A 10,281-nucleotide genomic window follows, 5' to 3' on the forward strand; every position below is an offset into this window, starting at 1 on the left:
TTACGATTCATAACAGTAGCAAAATGACAGTTATGAAGTAGCAACGAAAATAATTTTATGGTTGGGGGTCACCACAACATGAGGAACTGTATTAAAGGGTTGCGGCATTAGGAAGGTTGAGAACCACTGATTTAGAAGAAGGTACCACAGGGGAAGGTGCACAGACCAATGTAGACAAGCGGTACCTGTCCATTTAAAGGTTGACCATTTCTCCCAACACGAAGCCTGATGCTAAGAAAACTCGGGAAAGCTTGCAACTGCTGCGTGTTATTTCTAGGACATTCTGCTGTGTGGTGGAAGTTACAATTCCAAGCCATAGTTTCTTAGGCATGTAACTTTCTGTGAGTTAGAAAGTCAGCCTCAGAGACTGTCTCTTCTCCCAGGATCTCACATACTTCACATTTCAAAATGCAGGTAAGCCCAAGCCTTTCCATAGAACTCTTTAAAAAAAGGACAGTGAGGCAAGAATTCTTAATACTTCCCCCTACACTGGCCTGCTCCCAAAATAAACGTAAAGAAATCGTCCATCTTTACATCAAGGTGAAATTCAGAGAAGCCTCCTGGTTGCAGTACTTTTCACCTTCATTTTGCGGAGGTGGTGCATCCCTCTCATACCCCACTTGGCAGTCACCATGGCCCCTCTAACTCCCTCCCGTCCTGCTGCTGCGGCCACCAGGCCCATGCCGGCTGCGCCAGGTGTTCACAGGTTCAGTGGGAAAGTACCTTCGGTGGCCCTGGGCTGCTGTCTGGTTTCCTGCCCCGGGGCTGCTGGAGCCTGGCAGGATGCCAGAGGGAACTGCCTCTGAGCTGAGTGTGCACAACCAGAAGTGCAGAGAGTTCATGATTAACCCAGGAGCAGTGACTGGACTGGAGACAATGCGTGAATGCTCCCTCCTTTCATTTCTCCAGGCCACGATTTGGAGACTCAGGGCCTGGTGGAGTTGAGTACGAGGCCAGCTCTCTTGATCTTCCCTCCTTTCCTATTTCAGCCCCCCTGTCCTGCAGTCCTGCCCCCTAGATCTCAAATCGGCCTTGGTCTTGGGCTTTGCTCCCCTGGGAGCCCAGGCCAAGATAAGGCAGTAGGGGGTTAGAAAGCAGATCCTGGAATGAATTCAAATCTAAGTGCCACCATTGCTAACTACCTGACCTTGAGCAAGTCACTGGATATTGTGGTTCCTTTGTTTCCTCATCTGTAAAATGCAGGTAACAATAATAAGAAAGAAGGCAGCCCTTGTCCTTAAGAAGGGGAAGTGTGGGTAAGAAGAGGATAAGATAGGTGACATCTGCCAACATAGGAAAGAATAAGGTAATAGCTTGTAAAATGGGGTCATAAAATAGCCATCATTTATCAAGAACCTTCTCAATATTAGGAACTTTAAACACATTATTTTTATTATAATCTTCCTGCAAGTGGGTATTATCCCGATTTTAGACAGTTAAAAGTATAGGCGTAGCAAAATTAAACAACTGTCTAAGATCAAACAAGTCGATGGTTGAAATGTTCTCAGATTTGTGTGACTTTAATACTCTTTCCTCACTGCCAAGTAAATAGGGAAGCAGTGCACTGTATATGCTGTTATCAGTGACAGCTTTTAAAACAGGTAATAAACAGGGACCTACAGAATAAGATTTGGATTTGCAGAGACTGACAAACAAGACATTTAGGTAGAGAGGACAGATGGAGAAAAACCCACTGTAATAGGGCGGATGTGTAGGACTTAACATTAGGACGTGACTTTGGAAAGTGTTGTTTGGTCAGACTGTGCAGGGTCTGGAAGGTTAGGCTAAACCACTTGTATTTATTCATTCGGAAACGATGGAAGCCACTTTCAATGGGTTTTTTGCCACGGGGGTGGATGTGCCCCTTGCTAACCAGAGTCTGGCTAGAATTCCAGGGCAGGAATTCTACACACACCCTTGACGATGTACACCAGGCTCTGCTTGTTAAAGCAGACTAGTGACATACAAGGCCTTCCCTTCCCACCATGTGCCCAGGGCCAGAGGAGGGCCTTCAGAACACTGTGCTGTCTAAATACACTTTACCTAAATAAATGACAGTTAGGTGATGGATATGGTCAATTGTTTGCATAAGAGGCATCAATTACTGTCCTCCCTGCAGCCACACCCTTAGGACTGTAACTTAAACAGCTTCCCTCATCCAAAGGTGAGTCTGCTTCTCCACTTTTTGAATATGGGTTTGTCCTGTGACTCGCTTTGCAAACCTGCGCTTTAAGAGCCCTGGCAAGCTTCCACTCTCTCTAGCATTCTGCCACACCGGGCTAGCCTGCTGCAGGACCAGCCAGCTGGTTAACCTGAGTTGCCCCAGGTGTTCTGGCCAAGGCCTCAGGGAAAGTCCACCCAAGATTGATCAATTCAGCAGACCTGCAACAGAAGCTGACTCATGGGAGTGCCTCTCCAAGCCCAGATCAGAGCAGCAGAATCGCCCAGCCCACCCACAGACTGCTGAGCAAAACTCCCTGTTTATTGTGCACCACTGGGTTTTTATGGCTGTACGTTACACAGCGTTATTGTGGCAATAGATAACTGACATGATGTAAATGCTCCAGGTGGCTGGCACTTCATAAGAATCGGGATTGGGAAATTTCTTCCTTATATCACAATTAAGGATAGCCTTGGAGGGGGAGGTAGAAGATAAATAGAAGGATAAATAGAAGGAGGCTTGAATTGGGATGATGAACACACAATACAATATGCAGATGATGTAGTATAGAGTTGTACACCTGAAACCTATACAATTTTATTAACCAACTAGAGGCCCGATGCATGAAATGCAAGCAAGAGTAGGTCTTCCCAGCCACGGCTACCTGGATCCCTCCCTCACAGCCACAATGGCTGCCTTGATCCCACGGCTGCAGCCCTGGCTTTGTCCCAGGAGGACGTCCAGTCTAATTAGCATATTATGCTTTTATTATTATTATAGATGGAATTCCAATAAATTCAATAAAAGAAAAAATAGGGTGACCTTGGAAATAGTCTCAGGGATTTTTATTTATATCTCTAAAGTAGAGTCAAAGTAGTTGGTAAATTAATATTCAGCCCTTTGATCATCCTTCTTTGTCCCCTCTTTGTGGGGTAAAATATATAATATTCCTGTTAAGCTTGTTCTTAAGTCTTTATCCATAATATTTTGGACCCTAAGCATGACTGTACCCATAACTAGACTAGTGAGTTTAGGACCTAAACTATAGACTATATAAGAATCATTGAGGATCATGTAAAAAAATCCAGATCTATGGAACTACCCACAGAGAGTCTGATTCATTGAGTATAGAGCAGAGACCAGGAACTTCCACTGATATCCTATATAATAAGAGCTAATATGCTAATTAAACCAGGCAGTGGAACAACCTTCCAGAATGACCTTCAAAACGACCAGTGCATAGGGAGCGGGGACAAGGGGCTGTGAGGCAGCCAGGGGTGCGAGGGCCTACCCTTGCACAAATTTCATGCATCGGGCCTCTAATATATATATATGTATCTTGGGTACCTGGGAGCCACACAGAAGGTAATATTTTAAGGCTGTGAAGAGAGAAAAAAGAACAAGAAAAAGAAACAAAACAAACCACAGAAAGACAGTGGACACAGAAAGTCACCGTGGAGTCAGAAATGTAGGGAGCATGGAAAAGAAGTATTTTTCTCCTGATTTTCAATGAAAGTTCTTGCTATGTTTCTATTCCTATCTCAGGTGGCATTTAGACCCAATGAATAATTCTCAACCTGCACCTAGAATCCCCTGAGGACTTTAAAAATACTGATATCTGAGAACCAATGCCCCACCCTGAGGTTCTGATGGGCTCAGTCTAAGGCAGTGGTCCGAAAACTCATTAGTCAACAGAGCCAAATATCAACAGTACAACGATTGAAATTTCTTTTGAGAGCCAAATGTTTTAAACTTAAACTATATAGGTAGGTACATTATTATTAACTTAATTAGGGTACTCCTAAGCTGGCCTTTGCTAAAAACGTCCTCAATCTGAGGGGTTGACCTCAGCGAACGTACCCCCACTTCTTCTAATGCCACTTCTTCAAAATAGACTCACCCAGGACGAAAACCGACTTCTGCACATGGGCCACGAAGTTTCAATCGCAATGTACATGTGTGCCCGCACGTGGTATTTTGTGGAAGAGCCACACTCAAGGGCCCGAAGAACCGCATGTGGCTTGGGAGCCGCGGTTTGCCGACCACTGGTCTAAGGTGCACACAGTCCATTTTGGTTTTGAAAAGCTTTCCTAGTGATTCCAAAGCCCAGCACATTTTGAGAATCAGTGGGCAAAATTCATAACACCTCCCACCAAATAGCTATCTGCCTAACAGTGGGGAGAACTGCAGCCCTGATTCACCAAACTGACCTGCAGGCCAAACGCAGAGAAGACCGCTGGATGAGGCAGATACGAAAAGGAATTCCCAGCGGTTTCTAAAATCACATTATGGCAGAATCTTAGTGCCGGGAAGGTGATCATGGGAACGTGGACCCATTTTCCATGACCATGACCCCCCAGGAAAAGAAGTCAAGTGTCCATGCTTGCTTGTAAGCAGAACACGTTTGCATAAGGAAGTCATCCTAGATTTCTCTGTCTCTAGTAGCGTGTGCACTTAAAAATGGTATATGGGTTACATAATGTCTTTTGAAACTACTCTTCTCCCAATAACTGTGTGGTAAGAATGCTTGTCTGGTATTTCAGATATTTCTTGAATGCAAGGATCCTATGTGACATACCATATTCCCATGACAATAAGACCTAGGGGATTTCTTTAAAAACGAAATGGACTAGGGTAGATTTTGGTCTACGCTGTGGTTCTCAGAACCCTTTCTCTGTGCATCAAAATCTGCAGGGAAGCTTCTTAAAAATAGATGTTCCTGGAAACCACCCAAACTTCCTGAATCAGAGTGGGAGGTGCGGACTCATACAGTTTCCCTTTTTACAGGCTCCCCACACGAATTTTTGTGCACTCAGCACCTCAGCAATCCCCTTTTCAGACCCAGATATCATTTGGAAGCAGGCCCCCTTGACAACGTTTTCTGCATGAACTTGGATCCTCATTGACTGCCTCACCCTCTCTGTTCAGTCTAGGACCGAAACCAAAGAAGGTTCACATCTTATTACAGCAGCAAATCAAATGGAATCTAGAAGAAGTTCCCTCAAAGTTAGATTCCCACACTGGCCAGTGTGTTCAGTGGTTACAGCACGGAAGGGTCTCAGATTCAATTCCCAATCAAGGGCTCGTATCTGGTTGCAGATGCAATCCCTGGTCCTGATCGGGGCCCATACAGGAGGCAACCAATCGATGTGTCTCTCTCACATCAATGTTTCTCTCTCTCTCACCCGCCCTCCTTTCCACTCTCTCTAAAAAAATCAATGGGGGAAAAAAATATCCGCCAGAAAGGATTAACAAACCAAAAAATAAAAAGATGGATTTCCCATGGGGAAAATGAACTCCCCATCATAAACCTGTTACAAACTACTCCAGAATTGGAAACTACTAAAATGAAATTACTCAATCAAAAGGCAAAAACACTCAATGCTCTTAGTACACATTTCTAGATTGCTATGTGGGGCTGGTGGATAATCCCTACAGAGCCGTCTCCAAAAGGAACCCATCTGGGCTGAGACAGGGGCTGGAGTCCAGATGGGGTACAGGGACTGACTGAGAAGGAGGGAGGTCAACAGATGTGGGTGAGGGTGAGGCCCTCAGATACCCTGAGCTCTAACGTCAGGCAGCAGGCATGGCGGAGAGGAGCCAAGTTAGCCCTTATCCCCTCTCTTTCAGCTTCTTGGTGCCCTCGTGGGGTGCTAGCTGCTCAGGGCTTTGCCTACCCAAGTTCTACAAAAGGAACATGTTCCTTCTTATATAACAGTAGTTTCTGACCAACTGCTTTCATTGAGCACCTTCTATATAAAACAGGATTCTGTAACTGGCACTTTTTCTGCTCAGTTCTGCCTGTGGTCCCAAAAGGATTCAGAATGTGGCAACGTGCTCCCATGCCTCAAAGTGAAATGATGGTCCATGTGCTCAAGACAAGCAAAACCAAAAACAACACAACCTGTTGTGAGCCTTTCCTCAACTCTACCCCTGGCTATAAAAGACTTGAGGTTGAACCCTAGCTGGATGCTCAGTGGTTAGAGCGTCTACCTACAGACTGATGGGTCTCAGGTTCGATTCTGGTCAAGAGTATGGACCTTGGTTGCAGGCTCAATCCCCGGCCCCAGTTGGGGCGCATGGGTCTCTACCATGTCAATGTTTCTCTCTCTGTGTCTCTCCCACTCCTTTCTAATCTCTCTAAAAAAAAAAAAAATCAACAGAAAAAATATATTCTTAGGTGAGGATTTTTTTTAAAAAAAAGACTTGAAGTAGAAGAGGCAGGAAGAGACGATTTAATTAGAAAGAACTGTGGCTTGAACTGCCCTCACTGGCAGGCCAGCCTGGTGGGGAGGGCGCAGGGGGTCAGCAAAAACAAGTCTTCCAGCCTTCATCATGGCAAGGCCGTGCAAGCTCCCTGTAGACCAAGCAAAGAATGGAAAGGTAACCAGGATGGCGATATCTTGAAAGGACACTGTCTAAGTGAGATGCCCCCAGCACACGGGCCAGAGAACACACTCCTGTGACAGTCCACTTGTGGTCTGGGCTGTGGCTGAGCAATGGAAGCTCCAGCAAGAGTTTTCAAGTGAGTGGAGGAGGGAGGAAGGATACTGACATGATCGGATTTGCATTCCAACAACATTCTGGCTGGAACATGAAGAGTGACCGCAACCAGAATAGAAGTGGGGAGGCTAGTTAATAAGCCAGTCAGACGAAAGGAGCAGGTGGCGAGGACCAGGATGGGAACTGCAGAGATGGTGAGAAGTAGATGGGCTGGGGAGATAAGTAAGAGATTACAGTGACTGGATTGGGGGGCGGGGGGAAGTAAACAATAAGGAGGTGTCAGGGTGACTCCTAGGCGCCTGGCCCACTCATGTGGTGCCGGATGGAGCCATTTACTCCGAGAACAATGGAAAGGGGCCAGGGCTAGGAAAGAAACCATGTGTTTGCCTTGGTCACTGAGAACTTGGGGTGACGCTAAGACGTACAAAGATATCAAGTAGGTGAAATGAAGCAAGGATGAGATGGCTTAGGGAAAAGAGGGATGAAGATAACCAACGAGCCAGCCTTGAAGAACTCGCCATTTAAGGCCAGAAGGAGGAGAAGGCACCAGAGCCAGGGAAGGAGGGAGAGAAGGAACGGCCAGAAATGCAGACAAAAGAGCCATGGGCCCCACCTGGCTGCACAACAGGGAATAAAACAGGCACGTTCCCTGCCTGCATGGAGTTTACAGTCAGGTGGAGGGGCAGGGACATTAAGCAAGAACGCCATAACATTATAGAACTATAAACTGGAATGAATGTTGCAAAGGGAAAGAGCGAGAATAAGAGTGAAGTGTGGGGCGGGCAGGGCTCTCTGAGTGACATTTCTTCAGAGCAGCTCGTCTGCACTGGGATGCCAATGCGGGGACCCTGTCCCAGGGTAAATGCCCCGGGACCCCTGGTGACTTCTTTTTTTTCTTCTTTTTTTTCTGTTGTATATAAATACATTAGAAATAGATCTTTAATAAAAGGACATCTAGCCCTAACCGGTTTGGCTCAGTGAAAAGAGCGTCGGCCTGCGGACTGAAAGGTCCCAGGTTCGATTCCAGTCAAGGGCATGTACCTTGGTTGCGAGCACATCTCTAGTAGGAGGTGTGCAGGAGGCAGCTGATCGATGTTTCTCTCTCATTGATGTTTCTAACTCTCTATCCCTCTCCCTTCCTCTCTGTAAAATATCAATAAAATATATTTTTTTTAAAAAAAAAAAAAGGACATCTAGGTTCTCACGGGCTTCTGCTTTCTGTTCATCCAGCCATGCGGTTAGAAAACCAACTTGGAGGATGAAAAGGCCAAGCAAGTATCATCTCAGTTTCAGTTTTTCAGCCCAGGCATTCTGAGACGGCTCTCTGGGCCTCCTAGGTCCAGGACCACGGTGTCTTAATAGCCCTGCCCAGGCTCAGGGCCTGCTGTAGTTCCTTACCAAGTCCCATGGGCACCTGGCCATGGCACATTCATTCTATTCGCCTACCAGTTCCTAATGCAGATCTGGGGCTGTGCCTGAGAATGCACATTTCTGTCCTCCTCTTCCCTTTTTCACTCCAAAGGACAGTTACTTATCCTCCCCAAATGGTGCCATCACGGTACCAACTCTCCCTGTCAAATAGAGGACCCGGGAAGCACTGCCCGCTGCCCAAAAGGAAGGTGAGGTTCCTCTCTCTCCCCAAATCAAGTTATTTGGAATCTTGACTGAAGGCAAACACCACAAACACACAGCAACCCCTCCCAACCCCCCCCCCAACCCCCGCCACACACACACACACACAAAAAGCCCCTGGTGATTCCTTAAACCCCTGGCACTAAAGACACACTGGTCAGTGCACAGAGAACAGGGAAGTGGAGGAGGGGAACTCCCTAGCGCCTGCTGCCTGCTTCCCCCCTGGAGAACCTTCTTCCCTCCCCAGCTACTTCCCGGCAGGTGCTGGGGGCCCGCTGACTCAGTGCCTTCCACCAAGGAGTGTCCCCCAAAGGAAGGGAGTGGACCTGCAGAACTGACCCAGGGCACAAGTGCCCAGCCAGCCGGGAGAGGGTGGAAGAGAAGGTATCCCAGGCCCTGATCCAATCGGAAGATGTTTGAGCTCTTGTCCAAGGCCTGGAGACCTGCACACCCTGGTCTGCGCTGACCCCTAAAAGAGTCAAGTCCTTGCTCAAAGCGAAGTGACCCCAGAGGGTATTGGGTACCGCTGGGCCCTGCCAAGTAGTCTGCAAAGAAATGCTCACTGGGGCTGCCATGGCGGTCTTCGTGCTGAGGGCATGAGGGGGTCAAACAGCTCTCCTCCGGGCCGAGCCTTGGAGATACAGCCCGAGAGTTCCCCATCCAGGCTGCCCAACACACACCCAGGCTGAGGGTGCATGTATTCACCCAAGGTCCCTGTCAGACAGCTTCATTGGATTCCTTTAATTTATCTTTCAAAGTAAACAGTATGGTATTCTCAAACAATCCCATTTAACTAGGCAAATGGGAACACTGTTCTAAGGCAGCAGTGAGAACACCGTGAGAAAGCACCACTGCACGGTTAAGAGCTTAGGCTCTGGACTCAGAATCAGGTTCAAATTCCAGCTCTACTGCCTGCTGGCTCCACCCCCTACTGGCTCAGTGAGGCTGGGCCAATTATGTCACTTCCCTAAGCCTTCCTTCTCTGTCTTATAGAATGGGGACCACAGAACCTACTTCCCAGGGCTGTCTTGAGAATTCAGTGAGATGATGTTCGTAAAGAACTTGGTAATAAAAGTAGTAATAACAGTGCTAACATTTAAGCGCTCGATTCGTTTGTCAGATACAGTTGAGGTGACTTACATGAATGAATGAATGACCTAGTACAAGGCACTCAAGGCCTTTCCCAGGCTAGCCTGACTCCACCTCTCCAGACTCCTTTGTGCTTTTACTCCCTCCCCAATCCAGATACAATCCTTGGATGCGGCCACACTGGCCTCTGCTCCTGCTACAGCCACCGCCTTCCCTCCTGCCTCTGCCCAGCTCCCTCCCCTACCCCCACCTGGGCCAGGTCCACTGGCATCAGCTTTGTCTACCGAACTCCTACTCATCTTTCAGGGTACAAATCAGCTGTCACCTGCTCTTTGCAGCCTCCCCTGCCACATGCAGGCAGTCAGCTGCCCCTCCTCTGTGCTCCCACATACTTCCTCCACACCTTCTAACTGAGAGTGATAAACACAAGCACCAAGCACTGTGCTTCAAAGTACTTTTAACTATTTTAACTCTTTGTATTCTCACAGGAGCCCTATAATGTAGGGTTTAGAATAAACCCCGTTTTAGGATGCAAAAAAATGTAAGGCACAGAGAAGCTAAGTAACTTGCCTGATGCCACACAGCCCGTAAGCAAGCAGCAGAGCCAATGCACAAGCCAGGCCTTCTGACTCTGCAGGCAGTGCCCCTAACCACTGCACTGCACTGCTTCTCCTGGGCACAGGGCACCTATGTCCGGTTCCTCCATCAAGCACGGAAAGCCAGGGACTGTTTCATTCATTCCTGCACCTGCACCCCCAGCTGCCAGCACAGTACCTGGCACACACCCACATGGACACTCCCTTCCCCTGCCCCCAGACAATAAACTATTTAAGGAAAAAACACTAATCCAGTAAATGTCACTCATGTGTCCTGGTCTCCTTTTCTCTCTGTTCCTG

Source organism: Myotis myotis, unplaced genomic scaffold (genome assembly GCF_014108235.1).
Source record: "Myotis myotis isolate mMyoMyo1 unplaced genomic scaffold, mMyoMyo1.p scaffold_m19_p_10, whole genome shotgun sequence".
In the NCBI taxonomy this organism is placed as follows: domain Eukaryota; kingdom Metazoa; phylum Chordata; class Mammalia; order Chiroptera; family Vespertilionidae; genus Myotis; species Myotis myotis.